At 47.0% G+C, this 24,225-nt stretch overlaps 1 protein-coding gene across 1 annotated transcript in view; it reads left to right on the top strand.

Annotated features, from left to right (window-relative positions):
- Window positions 1-4,244: 4,244 nt before the first annotated feature.
- Window positions 4,245-24,225, top strand: part of LOC142583036 (uncharacterized) — a 211,162-nt gene continuing 191,181 nt past the window's right edge. The window contains exons 1-2 of the mRNA XM_075693287.1: window positions 4,245-4,409; window positions 5,926-6,190. The gene's annotated coding sequence lies outside the window, so the exon portion shown is untranslated. The remainder of the gene's footprint in view (window positions 4,410-5,925; window positions 6,191-24,225) is intronic.

Here is a 24,225-nt window from a genome sequence, read left to right as displayed (position 1 = left end):
CCGTGCTTCAAACTTATTGTTACGACTCAAGAGCAGGACACGCACCCCGGAGACACGGCACAAAAAGGATGTGCTGATCAATATCGTCTCTTGGTTCTGTGGACTTTCTTTACCGACAGTTTGTTTGGTGGACAAGTTCCACAGCGATGACTCGATTATGTTTTATATCATACCACGTCGCCACTATATATTGTTATTGCTTGCGTTCTTTCGCCTGCCAGTGGCTCCTTGGCCCTGTCAGGTTATTGACGCAGCTTTCTTGCCAAGGAGGCCGCCGACGCACGTATATATGTTGGAAAGAAAATTGAACTACTATCTGTTAGACGGCGCTGCGCGCACAGTCGGCTGTTGGCGTTTAATAAATGGTTACGCACAACGCAAAGACAGGTTTGCGACAGCGACACAACATCGTAACTCCTTTATATGACGACACTATCACCATAATCTGTATGTCCGAAGAATCCCCCAGTGTCCTTATAGTAGAGATCCTATACTTATAAAAGGCATAATGCATTCTAATGCTGAATGGAAAGGAACATTCGCATTTATAGAAAGTGTTTTTTTTTTGTCAAGTGTAACGTATATTTGCTTTGTTCCTATCAGACTTTTCGAGCAGGTGCTGCTGCGCAAAACGTTGTGCAGGCCCTCTTGAATTGTCCGATAAAAACGCTGGCAATGTAAACCATCCATACTTCTGCGGTCTTGCCTTATCAGCTGAAAGCACGAACCTGCAATCTCTCATCAACTGACCCACTGAACTTCTCATTATGAGATCGAGTATCACTTTTTGCCGCACGCATGGAGGTGCAGCGAAACACTTTCGTGCAAGCGTCAAGTAGCCCTGTCTTCTCGCAATTGTTCCTCAGCCCCCCACTACTGCGTCTCGCGCATCCTATATTGTTGAAGTTTTGGGCCATTCAGAATCCTCAGTGTTATAACTTTCACTCCCAATAAACGAACAACACACAATGTATAACCAGAGGTAGAGGACACGATGACGACATTTACTTAAAGTTGCGGTCGGAAACACTGAAAAAAAAAAATAGAAGGATCACATCTCGTGCGCGGCCAGACTGAAAGAAAACATAATATAGACGGTAATTTTCTTCTCCTTGTACGTGGGTGCGCCTGACACTGATGAGCTTGAGTGACAGAAAATAAATTAGGTTAATTAAATTGTACGATTTGATGACTCGACAACTCACCGGTTATGCGAGATGCCGTAGCGCGGGACTCCGGATTAGTTTGAACCACCTCAGCTTCTTCAACTTGCACAAGTATCGGAACGGTACACGATCGTTCGTGTATTCTGCCTTCATCATAATGCAACCTCGGCCGGCTAGGAATCGAACCTGCAACCTCTCCCTCAGCAGCACAGCGCCATACAGACACTGAGCCAGGGTGGAGGGTGCTTCACGAACAGGCGCTTAGCTTTTGGGTTAGAATATACGGCGTTTAGTACCAAGTTGCGATCATTATGCGTAAGACATCGAAATTATGGGTTAGAAGTTACGTGTTATAATTCGTTACTTCCTGTTAACGTTTATTTCTGGAGTGATGTTAGGCTTGAGCGTCACAGGATTTGCAGTGCAGTGAACAGGCATACTGCAGCCTACGATAGACAGCTGGCCGGTGTTATATTCTAACAATTTTTAAATGAGCTGCTGCGCTTATCGCTACTTTGTTTTCTTGCTGAGATACCGGAACAACGTCGCATTTACTCGACCACACCAGCAATTAAAAGCTTGGCGTCCTTGTTTCCATTGTACGGCGAATAAAAAAGGATAAGGAAGCGAAAGACCGCCACCGCATGTGCTCCACGCAAGAGTAAAAGCTAGCTGCTGCAGAGACGTGCACTTATTTCATGACATCGAATGTTCTTTTGCACAATGCAAACCAAACGATCCAATAATTTGAATGAGAACAAAGCAGCAGTAACCATCAATTCTTCTTCTTAAGGCTGTTAGAATACGAACACTAGTCACTGTTTGGTTTTTGAGTTACCGTTCAAGACAATTTTCTCTCATTTGCGTAGTGAAAAAATTGAATTGCGCTGCCGATAAAATGTAATGCTGGGCGCATAAGCGAGAAATACGCCTCGCTTTCTCACGAAATATACGTCTAAAAGGTTACTCTAATGAGATGTGTACAAGAAGTCATTTGGTGTTGTAACACACACAAAAAAAATTACACCTCAAGCAACTTTTTTCTTCAATGTATCCGTTTAGAAAGGTTCCCTATTATGTTCAGCAGTCGGAACTCTGATTTCGCAATCATTACAGCAACAGAGCGCCGAGCTGCGAGAAGCTGTCCAGCCCATGGCAGTTTACACGGTCGCAGAAGATTTCAGGCCACAACAGCGTCCAGCCAAGCTTGATTACAGAACGCTGTAACGCTGAAAGGGCACGCTCCAGCGTTCGGCGAAGCTCCATTAGAAAACAGGACGGCATGACATGTTCTCTGCGTACTTCCAAACACCACAAGCATTTGCTGTGCATTCCTGCTCTGGCATGCAGTATAGAACGCGAAAAATAATGTACAGAGGAGAGGAGTCAAGCGTCCAAGAACAAGTTCTGTTAGAACACGGCAAGCACGCAGCAACTAAAAATTTAGAAGCGTCAAGTTTTCCCAATTAGAGTGGGGCGGCCTGTGAGTGGGCGCAAGTCGTTGAAAGGCAGCAAAATACGCGCGGAGGGGCTCAAAAGCGGCGTAGGCGGAGCTGATAAGGAATGTTATCACAACGTACTCGTTAGTGCGGGCAGCTGGAATCGATGCGCGCGCGACATTTGTGCACTTCATGGGTAGTTTCGCTACCTTTGCTACCTTTTTCTAACTTGACCGTCATTCGCACAGAAAGCCATTAGAAAGTCCTGCTGTGCTCATCAAAGACTAATGGGCGAGCTGTCAAAAAGAGAGAGAAAAGGATGCATAGAAAGGCAGGGAGGTTAACCAGACGCAGTTCCATTTGGCTACCCTGCACGGGGGGAAGGGTGAAGGGGGATAAAAAAAGAAAGAGAGCGGAAGGGGGAGATAGAAAAATATAAAGACGAGCACGACCAAACTGCGTACACTAGAGAGCGGTAGGGGGCGGCGTTCTTACGGTATATCGTGAAGCCCCGCAGACCACAATTAACTGTCAAAGATAGCAATATGTTTTTTTAGCAGGGGAAGCAAATAAACGAATATTCCGATAAAAGCCAATGTATTTAAGCCAATGTATACACCAAAGGCACTAAGGCACTTTTCATTTTCCCTCGCACACTACTAAATACAAGAATTATCAGCTGAAACCTTCTGGTTTTAATCTAGGAAAAGGATCAGGCAATACTGTGACGGGAAGCAAGAGTCGGTAAATATTAGGGGAAAATGCGTTTACAGAATAGAAATACAGGTGGAAGGCACAGCTAAAATATCGGATCGACGACAACGCGAGCGCTTCTTCGATCCACCTTTTCGTCACCTTACTAGGCGCCTTCTTGAATGTGCCGCAACAGCTCCTAACAGTATGACACCCAACTCCGAAGATACGAAGCCAAAAGACAATGGAGAAAATACGCTGTGGTTTATTTGAAACTTAGAAGTAAGGAGAAATGTAATTAAAATGGACGAGACGACAGCTTACCAGTGGTGGGAGCCGAATCCACACCTTCCGCATTACGCGTGCGATGTTCTACTAATTCAGCTACGCTGGCAGCTATCAACCCGTCCACTTTGTTTGGCATCTGCGTAAGTTCTCTAGGTCACCCTGGAAGTGTTCGATTCGCGAGTCAAGTTGTCGTTTCATCCATTTTCATCTACATTTTCCCCGCCATTTCTACATTTTAATTCAAACCACAATTATTTCCCCGTATGCGTTCCCTAACTTCATTGCCACTCGCCTTCGTATGAATGCGACCAATAGAAATCGCTCCCTTTGGGTTTCCCCTTCCTCTCGTCCGCCCGCAAAGAGTGCAACAGTAGCGGAAGTGACGCTATAGATCAGATAATACGCAGCCATGCTCAGAGTCGCACCGACTCGCTCGACACTGGCAGCGCCGAACGAACGTGGGATTCGACGCGGTGCTTGCGCTCCCGGGAGGCGGTGGACACTGAGTCGAAGCCACGGCGCCGGCGTCCACAACACCGAAGCGGAGGCGCTGGCATCGAGCCGCCTTTAGGGATCCGTCGCCGTCAGACGGCGCCAACGGGCGAAGGCTCCAACGTTACCTGATCGCCGCGGCGCGGAGCGTGGATTTGCTCCTCCGTTGAAGCACGTGAAAGGATTGCGGCGGGAAAGGCGCGCGGGCGTTCGGGAGGAGCAAGTCGTTCGAGCGCCTCGAGGCGACGGTGGCATTGGATACCGGGTGTGCACCACGGCTTTGACGCGAGTGGTCGTGGATTCACGAGGCGAGCACAACTCCGAGTGAAGAGTGAGTTTCGTCGCGTCGAAAAACAGCGAGCCGCGGTGCCCTGAACCACGTGAGCGGACAAGCTGACTCATTTGTTGTCCCGCCGCCGATCAAAAGTTCCCGACACCGCACTCCGTAACATAAACTTCGCCCTGCGTGGTGCCCACGCTTTTTAAGTGCATACTATACAAGTAGCCGTAATATATCTACCCTAAAACTTAAAGAATCCAAGGGATATTTAGCTAAGTCCGGTACATAGGGCTTCCTGTCGAATATTTTGTTCTTCCGGGATTTTCCCTAATTTGTCATGTATATTGTTAAATATGGGCAAAATCTCCGCTGTCCTGATTCTGTTTATAGATGGCAAAGCATTTCAGACATAAATACGAGAATGTTTATTTTTGCGGCCGTTGCTTTGAGCGTAATTTTATAAGAATGTATTGGGTTTTGTTCTGACTTCTGACCGCCCCACCCACCCCCCATTTTTGTCTCTCTGTCACATATTATGTTGGGCGTCAGGCACGCTCCAACTACAGCCTAGCGCTTCTAATCTGCGCTCCTTTCCTCTTTGTTCTACGAGAAAAAAATAACGTCAATTTTCAATTTTCCAGCAAGCTTAATACCAGCATATTCCCCGGTCACTGAAACGTATCCCTATTGAACTTGCTAAGGTATGGGTGAGAGAAGCAATCAGCGTTGAATTAAATGGATTGATTGCCACATGAGCAGTTCAATGATGATCAGTTTACTTTTGAGTGAGCCCCTGTACAATCCTTCAGCAAGAATGAGGATCTCCTGCCGGTGTAGATCAGTGAGTGTGGTGTTCGGGCGCTGGACTAGAGCTCCCGGTTATATATGATTACTTGTCGCTACGGCCTCATTCCGATTTTAGAACAATATAAAAACGCTCGTATACTTAAATGCTGCTGGATGTTAAAGACTGCAATTGCTGAACGCTGCCAATTGATGAAGATGTCTATCAATATGTCTATCAAAGCATCCGTATTTCCGGGTGGTGCTAAACCCCACGAATAAAACAATGCAAAGGAACAGAGCGAATGTTGCTCAATGCATCATGGTTGAAACTGCGTTCCAGCGTAGAACTGGGCGCCTAATTATAAGGTGCTCACATATAGCTATTATTCTGCAATATAGATATGTACGTGCAACTGCTGTCTTATATGTGCAATGACTATCAGAACATGTATTTTTATTGTTTTCTTTCTTATTTTTTGCTAGTAGTATGGCAGCAGTCGTTGCATAATTTTCGAGAAATATCTTCGGGACTCGCACCCACGACATTGATATTTTCCCGATTGGCTTAATAATACTGAAAGTGCGCGTATTTTCCTGTGCGTAGTGTAGTGTCTGCTTGTGCCTTGGAACACAATACCCGAGTTTGAAAGCAATATATAGTTTTCTTCTGAACAAACAAGCAAATATAGATGCTATTTTTCCCTTCCAAATAAATAAATTAAACTAAGAAATGAATGAATGAACGAATGAATGAATGATAAACCACCGTCTCGTTTTACAGGGTCACCATCAACATACCGAAGTGACTGCACAACCGGGTGTTTCGGCCAGCATTTCCAAAGGCGGCAAGATTCGGCCACCGGGAAAGAGGCCACTTGCGTAGGTGGAAGTTTTTAGACTTGGTGTAACCCTCGTTTGCGTAGGACAGTGGCAACTGTAAAAGTGACGTGACCGTCAACTGCCATTGCTTGCGAAGGGTGATCAACATCGCAGTGTAGATTCCACCTCATCGAAAAGCCGGCACTGACGCCTACATACTGCTACAGGTGAGATATTCGTTGCACTCAGTGAAGACCTGTTGACGTCGCCGCCAGTTTTAAACACTAGCGTAGGGTACCTGGATAAGACTACGCGCAGCCGCTCTGATAAAAAGTTGGCCAAATATAGACTATTTTTATTAAATGTGTTTAAGGAGAGGTTGCTGCCTATGTGCGGCGCCGGCTACTCCTCTTCTCTAACATGATAGTTATTGTCGGAAAGTTTTCAGCAGACACAGAAGTGGACTAATAAATGCATGAACGAAGGTTCACATACTAAGTCTCAGTACTGCAACATAAATAAATGCTCGCGCGACAGAAGAGTTCGCATAGCGTCACAAATGGACGATTCATTAGTCCTTGTCGTTCTTCGCGTCGTTTACGTCATCACCTGAAATCGAGGTGAGCGCTGACGGAAGCATCTTCGCCTATACCAACAAGCAAACGCAGTACTTGCCGTTGTGCTTGTTGACGTGATGTTCGTGCATGAATTAACTTACTGTGCGAAGAACTTGCAGTAATGCAATAATGCAATAGCTTTCGCATCGTATTATATAAATTCATACGGAGAGCGATCAACATTTGTGATCGAAGGCTGTTCTGATATTCGAGGCTATTCCCAAACTAAAAAAAAAAAAAAAACAGGAATAAATTGTAGGCATTCTATTCTGAATCCGACTTTCGAATTCGGATGCGTTAAGGCCCCTAAATGTGCTAAATGCCCGTCACGGTGCATGTAGCGAGTCGAGACTCAACAACTGACGTAGTGACGTTACGGACAAAGTGTACTGTAGCATGCGTTTGTTTTCAAGAAGCAGTGATGGATAGCTTGAAACATTATGCAAATGAACTGAAGCGTTTAAACAGCTTCTTACAAAACAAGAACAAAGACACCACAACGGGCACTACTGGGTTCGCTCGTAAGGGCAAGGTCCAGAAACTGCACATGTAATTTTTCGGTGAAATGGCTGGCTCTGCCTGGCATACTGCAATCATAAGACATTTGTGTATGTTGTGAAACAGAATACGGCATGTACGGCTCCCTTTTCGAACAAAACTTATAAGAGGGCCCAACGCACCGAGCGCGAGAAAGCGTTCTATGCAAAAACAAAAAAAAATGGAAATATCTTGCACAGCGACTGAGTATTATTATTTGCCTGGTATACGGATAAAACATATGAATAACGAGTTCACTGAAGTACATGAATGACAGCGAAAAGTGTCTTTGTAAAAAAATGATGTGGAACCCTATTCAACAAAATTGTCGTAAGTGCAAACTGCAGGGCACCTGTACGGGCTTGATAATGAGGAAAGGCCCTTAGGTTAGAGAAGTTTTGTGAACAATGGCCGCGATGTTTATGTACAAAACAGCGCGATAAGACAAGACATACTGACGCGGCCATACGTGCAGTCTCTTGCCCTTCACCTGCGCATCCGTGGGCGGGGGTGTTTCTACGTAGGCGTGTCTTTTCATTCTATTAACTTTCCAGCTCATTTGCAGATAGGAATAACGATCGCGGTACCCTTCAAGTAAAGTTATAATTTCAAAGGTGACGGTGTCGTTTATACCATCTGCACTTTTAGACTTACAAATCAGGTTTTATAACTGAGCTGGACCGTGGTCCTCATCGCAATCCAGCTCACATATTTGTTCCATTTACACAGCAAATTAGTGGCGTCATAGAAAGGTAAATCCGCAGCTCTTTATTTTAATTTCTCAAGAGCCAGGAACATGAATAAAGATTTTTTGGTGTTCGTCGTGTCGTAGCATGTAGGATGGAAGTCATTGTTTGAAGCTATTTATAACCGTGGAACGACCGGGAGGAGCCGATTTAACGACCTCCATAATAAATAGGTGAACACCTCTTCCCCAGATAGCGCAGCTCTTCGAGTAGCGACAGCACAGCGTTTCGAAAGAACAATTGCGTCCCTTGATACATTCTTTCTTTTTCTCTTTCGTGAGACGAAAAGTGCTGCCGCTACAAATTTCTCTTCACGTTTTCATTGTATGTCGCAGCCTCATTCGAAAACACACCCATAAATGAATATATATGTATATATATATATATATATATATATATATATATATACGCTCGACCGTACACGAGAGGTCATATGTGTTGCTTCTTTATATATATTATGTGGTTGTTTACCTCTGTATTTTATCTCTTATACAGAATGTCCGTGCCAACGCTAGTCAAGCTGTTAAAAGTTCCCCTACGATAACGATACTCGCCAATGCGAAATTTGAGCGCAGCTGTGTTCGTGTTCTCATTTAGCGGTCGCGGACAATCTGTCTCGTGCGGCACGTTGCAAGCGGAGCGAAATCGGGAGATCGCGATAGGCGGCGCGTGGATGACGTGTGGGCGCGATTCACAGGAGCCGCTGCAGACAGACCTCCGCTCATACAGTGCTTTGTTTCTATACAGACGACGCACGCTATTTTGGCGCCATCTCGTAGCCATCGTCGCCTCAAAGGCCGTCATGCGCGGCCCTACGCGTTTCTTCTCACGCTTTCGCCATACCCCCTCCTACGCTTCCCGCGTCGTGGTTCCACTGCACCCTCCTCCTCTGCTTTCCTCCTCGCGCTCTCTTCGCTATCGCAGTTTTTCATCTCCCTCTGTGCTTCGCGTTCGCTTTCATCCTCCGCTATGTTCGTTCCCTCGTTTACGAGGAGCAACGCCGATACTCGCCGCAGTAACGGGCACCTATGAATTGTGCTCTAAATGAACTCTTAAAATACGGGATAATAAGGATGATGATGTTCGGTCATAGGCCCCTTCTTCCAGCACAAGGATAACATTCGTGTGCTAATTAGCAGGCTGACTAGAGAATAATAAAAAAAATAGAGCTCTATTTTCTGATTCGGGGCGTGCTTCCGACGAGAAATCGGTTATTGCGTCCTAAAAGAACCTATTCAGTCGTTTTATCGCGCTATGTCCTGCGTAATTACGTCTTGCTTTTTTTCGCGCTTTACCCGTAGTGCATGATATATGAAAAGTGCAGCGTCATTGTACGCCCACGCGCCACGACACCAGCAGTATAGTACTGTATAGTAAAACTTTATTGAGGTCCCGCAGATCGTGAGTCATCACGAAGTGGGCCGTTCCCACGTCGGAACCGGAAGGCCAAGCCTATCGGCCGCATTGTGGGCCTGCTGGACAGCTCAGAGTTGGTCAGACAGAAGAAAGCTGCGGAGAACCGGCTCCCATCTGGCCGAGCTGTTATCGATGATAGACCGTGGCCGGGCACACCGTGAGAGCATGTGTTCTAATGTGGCTATTTCTCCACAATCGCGGCAAATACTATAGATGTAAGTATCGGGATGGATTGTATGTAATAGCGACGAATTGTGGTACGTAGTCGTTTGTAGTAGACGGAGCGTTAGTGCTTGAGCTATACTGAGCCGCGGATGAGGAACGAAGTAGGTTCTACGGCTGAGATAGTAGTGTTTCGTAATCTCGTTGTAAATGTAGGGCGTGTCCCTGTTCTCTGGGAAGTGGGCTTCCGATTGGTCGGTGGTAGCGCGGTGGGCAAGTTCGCGCGCAGCCCCGTAAGCCGAGTCGTTCCGGTTGGAAGGAGTACCCTCTATTTGAGCCTGATGTTCGAGAAACCAATAAATGAAGTGGTGCGTGATTTCCTTGCCCCCAAGAAGGCTGAGGGCCTGTTTGGAAACGGTGCCTTCTTCAAATGCTCTAACTGCATACCTTGAATCGCGATATATAACATCCCGTGAGCTATCCAGCAGGGCTAGTGCAATAGCCATTTCTTCAGCAATTTCCGAGCCCCTGGTCCGAGCTGAGGCAGCATTGGTGATTCCTTGCCGACCACCGACAGTGAAAATGATGAACGCCCATGCACCACGACACCAGCGGTCCCAAAAATGATTTTGAAGGACTAATTGGGCTCATTGCCTGAATCGACAAACCGCCTAGTTATTGCGTTGGGCTATGATCGTCATGCGGAACACGCAGCTCGTGATAACCGGAAGCCAAAACCCTCAGCTTGCCACTTCCAGACGCTTACGCGTGCTGTTTGTATGCTCGTTCATGACGAGCCGCCTTACTTAATATTCTCATTTACCGCTTTCATATGCAATCTCACATATTATAAGAATGATATTCCTTTCTCTCCTTTTTCATGGGCTTCTATACTTAAATTTATTCACGTGATGGGGGGCCAGCACGTATTTCCGCAGCTCGGGCGGTCGGGACAGTCGCAAACCGCTGCAGCTGAAGCAAAAATAGTACAAGGTGGGCATTCGAGAGCGGGCGGAGAGGGGAGGGGGAAGGTGGCCTGGGTAGGGCGCACATGCCGAGCGATGCCTCGTTGAAGCTGGGCCGTCTATCGACCGTCCTCGGCCGCACAGAACGAAGGGGGAGAGGGAGGGGTAGCCGCGAGCGATGTCCACCGATCTCATTAGAACGATCATTTCAAATTCCTTTGTGGCCAGCGCAGCTCAAACCAACCGCGCACAGGCTGATACCTCTTCTCATCGTTTTCTTTTATGTCCCGCGGGCTCCGAGCAGTAATCAATGCCACTGCCGCAGCTGTTGAAGCGTAATTTGTCACGAATTTAGTCGGGCGCTCGAAAGTCTATTTGTCGCAACCCGCAACGATCGCTGCCCGACCCTTTTCAGTCGATCAATTGAAAGCGCTCCGAACGACAATCCTTAATAACGAGCGGCGGACTGTTATTCCGTCGGAAACGTTAGCGTGCCTCCCCATCTCGTGTGGTTTTGGGGAAATTTGATTAATATAGACCGGGTACACGTTCCTCGTGTCTAATTCCACTCGGCACAGCGCTACTTGCTGTAGGAAGCCCTGTTTCTCTCCTGAGAGCCAGAGCGATTCCACTGTTTCTTCATCGATTGCCGTGCTGTGGAGAACGTAACTTAATGACAGCTTATAAAATTCGCTCGCAACACAATTGCACTACGCTTGCCGGAAACGTTCCGGCGTCCGCTGTTGAATTGTGGCGCTTTGACGGAAGTTCGAAGTGTCTTTTGCCTCGTACTCAAGGCTACTGAAAATTTATACCACTCCTTTTCTATTTTTTTATGTGGGAAGACTGGCGAGTTAGAGGTATAGAAGGATAACATAAAACCACTTAATGCGATGCTCAGGATTCTTAGCCGTAAGACGGGAGCTTATTGCGTAAATTGACAGTACCTGCAAATGCCCCAAATACAGTTAGCATTTGGTTTAACACATGGAAAACACAACATTACGTTTGGCGTATACCTTTGTTAATCCAGCGAATTAATCGTAGTTTTGACATTTACCTCTGCTTTCACTATGATGTGTATAAAAGTCCGGTATGGTTTGTTGCTGCGAAACTTTCAATAACTTTCGCGCATTTCTCGACCTACCCCTTTCAGGATCATTCTGCACCACTCGCTTTTAGCAACCTTTCCGCACTACCACAGCGAATGAACGGGGGGGGGGGGGGGGTGATTGTAACCGTTTTCGCCACTTTGCCCACGATTCAACGTATACCCTTACACGGTAGGTACCCTCCACGATGTACATGTATGGAGGCCGCTGATAGCTCGCCGAAACAGCTGTAGAGCGAGTGCTGTCTGCACTGTTAAAGCAAAAAAAAAAAAGAAGGGTGAGGGGGAGAGAAGAAAGTACTTGAATCTCCGCTTTGACAGTTCGGCAGGCCTATTTGTCCATGTTGCATTAATATTAATAAATTTTGGGGTTTACGTGCCAAAACCCCTTTCTGATTACGAGGCACGCCGTAGTGGAGAACTCCAGAAATTTTGACCACCTGGGGTTCTTTAACGTGCACCTAAATCTAAATACACGGCTGTTTTCGCATTTCACCCCCATCTAAACTCGGCCGCCGTGGCCGGGATTCGATCCCGCCGCCTCGTGCTCAGCAGCTGAACACCATAGCCACTGAGCAACCACGGCGGGTCATGTTTCGTTGTCTCTCTGGCTTTGTATTTTGTGTCGACTGAGTTTCAAGTTCTCATTTCCTTGATCTCTTTCTCTATCATGAACTTCAAAACTTCGACTGTATGTCCTCTGTGTATTCTTATTCTTATTCTTTTTGTACATTTACTATATTGTGCCTGTCCTGCTTGGACCCTACTGTGGTCTGCACTATGCAATAAAAAATTTAAAAAAAATAGCTCTTGGATAGTTTAGATTTCGTTGCACTACCAAAAAACGCCGTTCACAAAGCTTCGAACAGAAAAGCTGCACGAATATAGCATTGTACTGAAGTATTAGTCATAATCTTTGTTTGTGCTGTTCATACTCAACCATGAATCCCTCTTTCACCCAATCTAAACCTAAAACAAGGTTAATCAGAATTCTTGGCTATGTTTGTTGCCTCGCTCTCCACTAACTCTACGTCTCTTTCTTTTTCTTATAGTGCTTGTTAATTATGTGTTTCCCTGTTCCGCCTGAATACTTGTTGTAGTGGCTCCGTGGCTATGACATTCGGCTAATGAGAACTACGTCACGAGTTCTACAAGATACAATACAATACAAGAACGTTCGAGCGCCAAGCTTTATATGCGGCGTTAAAGGATCCGTCAGCAGGTCTGGACATTGCAAAACAGACACGTGTGGTGCGTACATGACGCACTGTTGACCGTATCGGCAAATTAATCAAACCGCCTCACGACGCGAGGACAGCTGATATTTAAAACGAAAGCCCGCGCACTCTTCTTCTCGAGGGAGCCGCGCAACCTGTCGGAACATCAAGGCCCACAGGCATAAGCGCATCTTGTCATCTTCTGTGCCACTGTTCTCGCTTAACCGGCGTGACACTCTCCAGTGTGCCTTGAATAGGCTGGACGATAAGCCATTTACGGAAGCAAAGATCTTGGGAACCTGGCCTCACAGTTCATTAGCCCAGAAAACAGTTCGAGCGCTTCTTCACTACCTGAAGGCAACAGACTGAGTGCCCGACTATAGACATCCTGCACCTAATCTAGTGCATGTGAAAATGTGGTATAGACTCATGTGCTCTCTCTCTCTCTTTCACTCCCCATTCCCCTCCCCACGTGTACGGTAGCAAACTGGACAGAGTCTGGTTACCCTCCCTGCCTTTCCTTCTTCCCTTCTCTCTCTACTCGAACGGTATTGTTGTTTCCATCTGTTATGTATGTTCTCGCCAAGATTTGTGTCATCAGATTGTATGTGGGACGCGAATAGTGTATTTACTGGAAGGTATATGTGTATTTCCTGGAAGGTATATGATTTCCGTCGCTTCGTCTACGCCAATATGTTTCCCATTAGCGTCATTTGCGAGCCGAACTTATCGAACACAATCAGGCTTTCTGGATATGAATTATTCATGTCGTCAACTGTTTATGAAAACAGTAAGGTTCTGGTGTGTATTTACCGTGACCTCACCTACACTCATCAGCCTGTACCACCTAATGACAATAATCAATATATATGCCTAAACGTAAGGAAAAAGAATTTGGCCTTTACTTTTGTGGGCGCCTACCTATCTCCGTCAATTCGATTTGATTACAAAAGACTACAAGACATCCTTTCCTCAACCTCCAATCCCTGGGTCATCATTGGATTTCAACGCCCATCATACACTCTGGGGAAGTCCGATGATCAACGCAAGAGGCAGAGCTCTGGTATCTTTCGCCTCCAGTAATGAACTTTGGCTGCTGAATGATGGAAATCCTACCTTCTTACGTGGCTCCACCTACAGCAGCTGTCTTGACTTGGCTTTCGTCTCACGAAGCCTTGTCAGACGTGCAGGGTGGTTTGCGGACATAGAGACGCACGGAAGCGACCTCCCCACGTACATAAAGATCAGAGGATTGTCCCCTTCCAGAATACGGGATACGATCCAAAGAGTGGACTGGCCTAAATTTTAGTCTATTATGGAAGACCACTCCGACGCCAATCCATCTTTCGACTTGGAAGAGGCAATCAAGAGCGCGGTGCAAGTCACTATGCGTACTCTCACATGCTCTTCGAAACTGAATGAATTTGATGTGGAACTAGAACGACTTCGAGCAATCCGACGACGTGCTGAACGAAGATACCGACGTACGCAAACAATGGACGATTTACGGACCGCCAGGCGCACGCAAAAGAAGATACAGCGCCGCTTAGACAAGCTCGAATCGGAACGTTGCATTGCCTTCAGTGAGTCGCTAGATCCACACAAGCCTTTATCGCAACTATGGAGAACGGTGCGCGGTCTCCGGACACTCCCCGTACAGCGATTCCCATTCAAGGCGCTTGCCCTCTCTCAAAAGAGATCGGAGATTGACGTGGAAGAGGATTTCTGCGCCAGATTATCCGGCTAACTCACAGCTACCAACATTCCATCGCCTTCGAGTAACTGTCCGCCACCACGTGATCACCGCATGTATCTACCATTCTCAATCCACGAACTTAAGAGAGCATTAGCTTTGTGTAGCCGCACATCAGCGCCAGGACCTGACGGAATTTCCTACCGAGCTCTGTGTCACCTGGGGGAGCGAGCGAGAGGAGTTCTTCTTGAGGTGTACAATGAATCTTGGAGAGATTGCACACTACGAACAACCTGGAAGACAAGTCGCCTTGTTCCACTGCTGAAGCCTGGCAAGTCGCCGTTGGAACTCTCATCATATCGCCCGATCGCGTTGGCGAGCTGTGTAGGCAAAGTTATGGAGAGGATGGTCCTAGGACGCCTGGAGTGGTACTTGGAGTACCACAACACCTACCCAGATGCCATGGCGGGCTTCCGACGCGGTCGATCATCGATCGATAACGTCGTCGACCTGGTCACCTACATTCAACATGAGAAATGTCGTAAGCGTCTCTGCGCGTCTTTATTCCTCGACGTTAAAGGGGCGTATGACAACGTTACGCATGAAGCCATCCTCTCTGCTCTCGCAGAGGTAGGAGTGGGTGGTCGGATGTTTCAATGGATACGGAGCTATCTATCCATGCGATCCTTTTTTGTAAGCACCGAAGAAGGCCATACTTGTCTACATTATAGCTACCGCGGCGTCCCCCAGGGTGGTGTACTTAGCCCTGTTTTGTTTAATCTAACACTAATTGCTCTCCTTGAGCACGTGCCAACTACAGTCAGGCTATTAATGTACGCGGATGACATCTGCATATGGACGCCTGCAGTAACACACCTACAGTTGCGAGCGAGAATTCAGAGAGCCGCCACACAAACTGTTCTCTACCTCCGTAATCGAGGCCTGGAAATTTCCTCAGAGAAATGCGCACTAGTGCCATTTACGCGCAAACCCATGGCCAACTACAGTGTAATGATAAATGGCAAAATAATACGAAGGGTCCGATCGTACAAGTTCCTAGGTGTCATAATCGACAGGGACTTGTCGTGGAGCCCACACGTATCATACGTGAAAAAACGGTTGACAGGCATCTGTCACCTCCTCAAGTTTTTCGCTGGCAAGACCTGGGGAATGTCGCCAAGTGCGACGTTGCAACTGTACAGGGTGCTTTTCCTAGGATTTCTGCGATACAGCTTGCCAGCAATAAACAACACAGGTAAAACAAATCTACGCAAAATACAAAGTCTTCAGGGTCAAGAGCTCCGGATCTGTCTAGGCCTGCCTCAGAGTGCTTCAACAGTGGCTATGATAGCAATCGCTGGAGATCACCTTGTCAGGACCCACATTGAAATTGAAGTACTGAGGACCCATATAAGGCATCTGACCAGGACTTCTCGTCACCACTTGGCCTCCCTAACAGCGGACAGACCACACACATTTTTCAGCCGGACGATAACCGCATATGATGAATCATTGCCAGCTTGTTTCACCCCGGCTGCGAGACCTTCGATTCCTCCATGGTGCCTCGCTAGGCCAAAAATCAACCTCACAATACCTGGTATCTCGAAAAAAGCTGATCTATAATCGCCAGCCCTTAGACGGCTCACGCTACTACATTTGTACGAGAACTACCGTGATTCTACGCATATTTACACTGATGGATCTGTCCTTCCAAGTAGCTCCGCGGCGGCAATCGTCATACCAGCGAAAGGTACAACAATAAAATTTAAGACGACCCACGCGACAACATCGACGGCAGCAGAGCTCGCAGCGCTCTTTACTGCCCTTCATCACATTGGTGATGAACCACCACATAAGTGGACAATATTCTTCGATTCGAAGGCGGCACTGCAGTCTCTACTGTCACCTTTACGACGCGGACCACAAGAACAACTAATATTCCATATTACAGAGACGTTGCAACATATAAGTGATGCAGGCCATGAGATAACCTTTCAGTGGCTTCCAAGTCACTGCGGGATTATCGGCAATGAATGGGCGGATCACGCTGCCCGCTCAGCCTATACTGAGGAGCGCCACGTCCCAATTCCTCATTCTAGAACTGACGCAGCACGGAAGCTCCGCCTACTTGCTCGGCAGTGCACCGCGTCGCAATGGAATGAGCCACATTTAAGAAACACGCGACTGTACTCACTTGATCCAACAGTAAGTCTTCGAGTGCCATCACAGCTTCGCCGTAGAGACGACACGCTTTTATATCGACTTTGGTTGGGCGTTGCCTTTACTAAAGCCTATGCATTCCTCATAGGGATGACCGACAGCCCAACCTGTGACCACTGCGGCCATGAAGAATCAATTGGCCATATTTTGTGTGCCTGCCCACAGTACAGTACACAGAGGGCATGCCTTCGCCACGAACTTGACCAACTGGACGACCAAGCGCTATCCGAAAAAAGAATTCTACAACATCGAAAGGACCTACAGTCACAGAAAAAGGCCGTGCAGCTTTTTGCGATCTACCGGCCTGTGTGAACGACTTTAACTGGAACGCCTTTTGTGTGTGTGCCTCCATGTGTGCGTGTTTTTTTTTCCTTTTTTTAGCGTTTTCCTCTCTGTCATCTTTCTAACCCCTATCCCCCATCCCCAGTGTAGGGTAGCGAACCGGAGACTCATATCTGGTTAACGTCCCTGCCTTTTCTCTTCATTCTCTCTCTCTCTCTCTAGACTTCATCAGCCATCTACTACCGCATTCAAGGCATCTTAACTGCGGTGGAAGCGTTCCACATTTTGTGGATAAGCAGCAGCTGTGTTATCGCCTAGAGCGCCACTGTGCCCTCTTGCCAGCATTTGCGTATCACTTGGGTTTATGATGACAGCTTTCGTCCAGAACAAATGCAATAAATTAACGACAAACAATTCGTACTTCGCAAACTCATATGTCGACACAGTTGTGTAACTCAGTTTTATAAAAATAAGCCTTCGTGAGTACCAAATGCGCAGACTACCGCGGACGCCTTCGGTGCCGCTTAATCTGCTTATTCATTTACTGCTGATAGTATTTTCCCGTCAGACCCGCCGCGATGGCTTAGCGGCTATGGTGTTACGCTGCTAAGCAAGAGTTCCCGGGATCATATTCCTGACGCGGTGGCCGCGTTTCGATGGGGGGCGATATGCAAACAAACATGCCCGCTTCCCGTGCAATGCAGGAACGTTAAAGATCTTGTGGCGGCAAAAATCAATCCGGAGCCCCCCACTATGGCGTGCCTCATAATCAAGTGGTGGTTCTGGCACGTGAGTACCCAGAATACAATTCAATTTCGTGAGCCCGGAAAAAGAAAGTATGCGATGCATAATACTTAGCGTTGATTAATCTGTACTTTCTTTTTGCATTCGTGGATTGAATTGCTAGAAAGAGAACTATAAATTTAAAATATAATAAATAAAGAGACACACTGATCAGCGTAGCAAAGACGGGCATATCCTTGTGTCCAGTGATTGCGTACTGCAACTTGTTAGGAAGTATGGCAGTCTAAGCTCACGAAACGCACGAAGGTGTAAGCAATAAAAGAAAGCTTCCTATTGGATCTCAAAACCAAAGAACAACTTACACAACTCAGGGCGGCAGCGTAGAAAACCGCGAAGCGCACCACTGAACAGCAATGAAAACGGACGGTTCATCGACGGTATGGAGAAAGAGAGAATGAACTTTGCGGTGTTCTCCTCCCGTACTCTTGGGACAAAGGAACGACAACACAGTAGTGCAAACAATCACAAGGGCATTTATTGCACCTTTCATAGATCAATGCCTGCTAGCCGAGTTGCTATCCACAACACATGCCGATGGGCGCGCGACAAATCTAGGAAGTCCGACTCACCGCGACCGGATAGCGAGCGAATATGTTCGCCCCATGCTGGATCCCAACGCCTGGTCGTTCGCGCGTACGGTCACGCGAACGGTGGCGCGTTCGAAGCCGGCCACGCGAGACGGTCTCGCAGAAGCATGGATCGGCGCACGCGCGGCACGGCACGTCCGCACTGCTCGCTGTCCCGAACCAAAGAGAGCGCCTTGTCTTTCGGCGCCCAAGTAACGCCGCCTGTCGGCGGCGTTAGCTGCGCAACACTCGCGCCCTCTCGTACTGCGCCTCAACCACTCCGACCGCCGCGGGGTCTGGCGCCCGCGGCTTCGGGAGACGTGCCGTGCGGGAAAAACATATCAAGGGACGCGCGAGAGTTGCGCATCCCCACAACTTTAATGAAAATGATGGCTCAGTGTCCTAAGCAGGTATAGAAAAGTTCACCACTGCTCTAATGAGCTGACGTGACAAAGGTTTCCGAGGTTAACAACAAAATAGTGAGACGGATCAATGCGCCCATATTAATCTGAGTGAAAATACGTGGAACAGACAACGAAATCAAATTCAATACGTCAGATAGGACCCCGTTGCAGCTTCGTTTTTCTTTTATTGTTCCATTTGGGATACCACGAATTGCGTTGCCATTTATTGGCGTCTTGTTTCTTGCACCATTAGAAAAGGATCGAACAGAAGAGAAAGAAAACGCATCAGATCCGATCTTGTTCGCTGCCCGAATGCTCGTCGCTCGTCTCCTGGGGCCCCGTTTTGCTACGGTATTGTTACTTTATAGAACAAACAAATGATTTGTCATTGCTCAAAACTACTTTGCTCGAAACGGTCCTTAAGCGAAAAGAACAAAGCGGAGGACTAAGCGATAAGAAGAGCCGCTGAAATCGACGTCGCAATAGCGAAGATTGAACTACCAAGACGCCACACAGCGAGCAATATGGCTGGAAATGAAAGCAGCACAAGTAAAGGATCTTGCCAGCGCCCAGTGAGCTTTACTCGGCTGTCGCAGCCAGCGACAGAAAATAGGTTGGTTCATTTTCGACCCCCGCCACTCCCCCTCCCCCCCTACACACACTATTTTTATAACTTCTTAAATCTTTTACCTGTCTTTGTTTGCAAGCATAGCTCCGCAAATGTCTAGTGCACGACAAATCCGTCCCTCAGGCTCGCTTTGCTGCTGTTATTTCTTTCTGGTTGAAAAAGTAAAGTAGAAAGCGGTGATTTGATAAAATGTATGTGTTCGGTGTACCTTGGGAGATCCACAAGAAAAGGAGTGTGCTATGCCTAACACTCCTTTTATACTTTACAATACGATGTCATTTGCGACGTATCCAGCAAAAAAAGAAAGAAGAAAAGCAGAGAAACTGATCCGATAATTACTTTCCGGGATTATATTCAGGAGCCTTGGTGCTCGAAAAGCAATAGACTGCGTACGACAGACGCCGTGGTAGAGGACTCTGAAACAAATTTTTGGCCGAATGACATTCAATATATATTATTCATAAAAAAACAAAACTTCTTGAGCATGGCAAACATTTCGTATGGTGCGTTATATCTCAGTATTTCTCATCTTCGCAGCCAAAATATCCCAGGCGTAATGATGTCGCGCCGGCTGCGCGTTGTGGCAAAATGGAGGGCACACCAATTACGAAAGTTCTTATTGTGTAAGTACGTGGCCTTAAAGCGCACAGTGACCCAAACAGTCGGCACTGAATTAAGATTATGTTTCTGCGTTGAATAGATTACATTTACATCCAACCGTTGCCTGCTGCTTCTTTATAATATGTCATAATAAAGCGGAGTGGTGAGAGACGGAAGGAGTAAGGCAAAGGTTAATCAGAACGTTGAATCCGGTTAGCTTACCTACACTGAGGCGACAGCGAAGGGAAGGTAGAAAGAATAAAAAAAAGTACCGAGAGAGGGAGAGAGGGAGGGAGCAGAAGCCATCGATATCGGCTAGTCATGATCATCGCATGACATCACAGCATAGAATAACAGTTAACAGTAGTAAGTTCTTAAGATGCTCGTGTAGATTTGTTGATGAGCGTTATTTGTTGTTTCTTTGTTGTTGTTGTTTGTTATTTGTTTCCCGGAATTGTTACAGAGCACAAATTGTTGTTCGACGCACTCTAGCGTCTAGGCTCCCCAGGGTGGTATTCTAAAATCATGTGTTCTAACAATAACCTGCCATCAACATCAGCTAGAGCGGTTTCGAGAAATGGTCTCCGTGCACTGTACTGCGGACAGTCGCACAAAGCGTGTTCACGGTTCTCCTCGCGATTTCAGCCATCATAGACAGCGTTGTCAGCCATTAAAATACTGAAGGCAAATATTTTTTTTAAAACGCTAGTCATCTAGCCATAGCCGACAAGGCAGGGTAGCCTCGCGTCGGTGCAGTCTTGGTGAGGTGCTAAGGGCGGATCGAAGAGTACGATTGAAGAGCGAAGTCGAGTAACACTTAAGAAACCCGCTTATCTCGTATTAATGCTGTAATGGTGCACAAGTCAGCACAGGAAGTGCTCCTAGATTTGTTGACGTATTTTATTTACAGATACTGTTGGTACACATCAGGGTCAATACAAGAGTGGAAACTAAAGATGCAATAACATACAGTAAGCAGGGAACAGAGCAGTCCCATACAGCACAGCAACGATATATGCCCTATAGTTTAAAATGCTCCGCCACACGCGCGGAAAACTGCTTACGTGTTCTTGCATTTACAATGTATACCGGAAGGCGATTGCAGTCACGTGCTGTCAATATGAAAATGAGGATTTCTAGCAATGTTTGTAAAAACGTTCTTCCTTAACGTGGCTGCTACGTTTATTTCGTACAACACGAGCCTGATTCGTTCATATACAGGCAATTATCAACAAATACTAGCTCGTTAATGATCGAGTAGAAAAGGCTAAGCCATTTTTCTTTACTGCTGACACTAGCAGAAGCAGATTTGCATTCACACAGAGTGCAGTTACAGCGTCTCGTTGCCAGTATCGGGCACAAATAAACCGTATTTTACGTCTTTGGAATTGCTTCAGTTATGACAATACATAGTTCCGTTTACAAACATCATGGTGCCAAGGAGTTCGACACTAATACGGACTCCCCAACTGCAGCATTCCTCATAACCATACAATGCTTTCGCCACGTAAAATCCCACGATCTCTTTTTTTTTTTTTTTGCTAACACTAGCGCTCACCGCACTGGTATGTCGGAAGTAGCATGTCGGTACAGGAAACAACAATGTCGGTACAGCGAGGAAAAGAGGTAGGACAGGCGGCAAGGTTAACCAGATGCGAGTTTCCGGTTTTCTACCTTGCAGTTGAGTGGGGAAAATCGCTTTAGAAAAGCTTGAGGGCTTAGGTCAAGGTGTAGGTTAGGTTTAGGAAAGAGTAAAGAAGAGAGAGAGATATATAAAAAAGGAGCTGGAAGGGCGTTTCCTGTTAGAGGCGTTCACACAGGCCAGGGGATCGCAAGAAGCGCAGTAGTCCTTGCATGTCGTTCGGATGAGAGGATGAGTACAGTGGATACTGTATAACTATTTCTTCAGACCTATTTCTACTATGCTGAAATAGCTGAACCTATGCTGAACCTATGCTGAAGAACTATTTATTCAGCATAGCGATTGCCTTTGCGCATTGTATTGCGGGCTTTGACACAGAACATGACGTATTGTTTCCTCGTCGCTGCAGTAGCCACAGGCTGCGCTGGCCTCCCAGCTTGCTGCACCAAAATTTCGCCATCGTCCCTGGTTCATGCATTGCGCCCATAACAAACGGTTAATGCGCTGGGCCTGACACATGAATCTGACCGGAATGTTGAAACCACCGCTTTCGAGCAAGCTCTCGAAATCATGTTTTCCCTCCCTGTCCACAGACCAAAAGTATTCGGCTACGTCGAGGACGTCATTCGCTGCTACACGCTCAGCAGCTGCGTGCAATTTGTAAGGATATAGTGGTTGGAGGAGAGCGGATTATACGTGCTAGCATATCATCCAAGAAGGCTATGATAAATGTTACTCGCCGTGATATCAGGATACTACTACATACGAGAACCAAACATTACTCACAGCGATTGGCGTGACAGGCCTTGCTCACCATTGACGATATCAAAAGGCTAACTGCTGATGCTGATGTCTGCTATATCTCCAGGAGAGTCGTGGTAAGGAAGATTGTTGCGATATAGTCTACTAGGATACAACTACTATAAACATACCGTAAATACAGTGGCTGAAGCGTAACCGTCGTGACAAGTGACCGGCAGGATAGCTACGACTATGGAGTATGCCATTTCTCTCGGAGCGCCTCCGCTGCAAAGCTGTGTCTGCGCTGTGCTAGCCGGGCTTCCTGCTAGAGAGAGAGAGTGGTTTCGCTTCGTACCAATGTTCGAGTTCGACAGTGCCCTGCAGCTTTCTAGAATACCGGCACTCGACACAGTGCACAACGCTGCCGTCATCATGTGTGTCCCGTTAGTTTGGTCTCCCGTTCACGTCTGGGCACATCCGCTTGCCCGGGCCCTTGTGCCTTTCATTAGGCTTTTCGTACTTAGTAGTTTCAATTGTCGCTCTACATGTTACCTTCGAGGGTGTCTCCGTTTCTTCACAAACGCTGACGGCCGTATGTGCAAAGCTGTAACGCGGAAGTCAGCAATTTGTAAAAGCTTTTCTTTTGAAACTTATTTTCTGGATACTTTTTTGTTTTCACGTTTGCTTGCACCCCACCTTTTAGGAAATACATCATCTACCGTTGGTCGGTGGTTCCTGTCTCTCTAGTGTCCTTCGCGCTACACGATGCATCACGGAGAAGCCGCCACTGGCGGGCGTAGACTCGGACGCATTGGTACGCAAGTAACGCTGGATATACAACTGTATAGCTGGTTGCATGGTGCACTCGAGCGCCTCCTTGGTATGGTGGCAGGGTTTGTGTCCCATCTGTCGATTGGGAGGCGTGGCTTACGGCGGTGGTGCGCTCACACCACCCGGCTACGTGCCGACGGCGCCAGCAAACGTATTTTGCTTTCGCTTCCAAGACGTCGCGGATGGCGCTTCAAAACAATCACATTTGCATACATTCGCTATAGCTTAACCTTCTCCTCATCATAATTTCATGCATCAAAACGAGAAAGGCTGGCCGATATCTGCGGCGTCTAGGCTTAGATGCCTGTGTACGGCTTGTCTCGCTGTGCGTCAGCAGCAGGACGCTGCTTTCGAGTTGAACTATTCTCGCATCGCAGCTCCCGTTCGAGCTAGAGGTTTGACACTGGTGGTCGCTTCTCATGCAATGTTTATACCTCAGGTTTTGCTATTTAGTATTACTTTTCTTCGAAAAGAAGTTATTATCGCCGATGTTCGGGTCACCGAAAGCGGCGACGCAAGACACATACGCAAGGGACAAACATTCCTCCCCTTTGATTGCCGCAAGAGGGCGCAACATGTGAATTGCGTGTGAAGTAGGAACTCATCGGCCTGAAGGAGGAAAACGGCGGGTTCCTCCTTTCTCACTTCCCCCCCCCCCCACTTTTTCTTTAAATGCACCAAGTACGTTTGCCTCCGTTCTTTCTTGTTGACGTCACTCGCAAGTGATAACGAAATTGCGTTTTCTTAAGGCTTCCAGTATTGTTTACTCGCTGAAGCAATTTCTCCCAAGAGACCTATTTTTCTTTAATGAAAGTAAAATGGCAAGAAGAGCATGAGGTTGATCGATGCGAGTCTATAGCGTTGCAACCAAGAAGATATACGTAACAAACGAAATGTGCCCACCAGCGAAAATTTAGAAAACCAATAAAGCGCACCTGTTTTTGAGGCAACGCAATTACGTTTCCGCAGCAGATAAGCACAGAGAAGCGGGTGTTTCATCACTCTTGGAAAACTTAAATTTTTACTTCATTCGAAGGTGCAGAAAAGGCCCCTGGCTATGCGTAATGCCGGTTCGAGTTT

This window comes from Dermacentor variabilis, chromosome 5, assembly GCF_050947875.1.
Source record: "Dermacentor variabilis isolate Ectoservices chromosome 5, ASM5094787v1, whole genome shotgun sequence".
Lineage (NCBI taxonomy): Eukaryota > Metazoa > Arthropoda > Arachnida > Ixodida > Ixodidae > Dermacentor > Dermacentor variabilis.
This window is presented reverse-complemented; position numbering and strand designations above follow the sequence as displayed.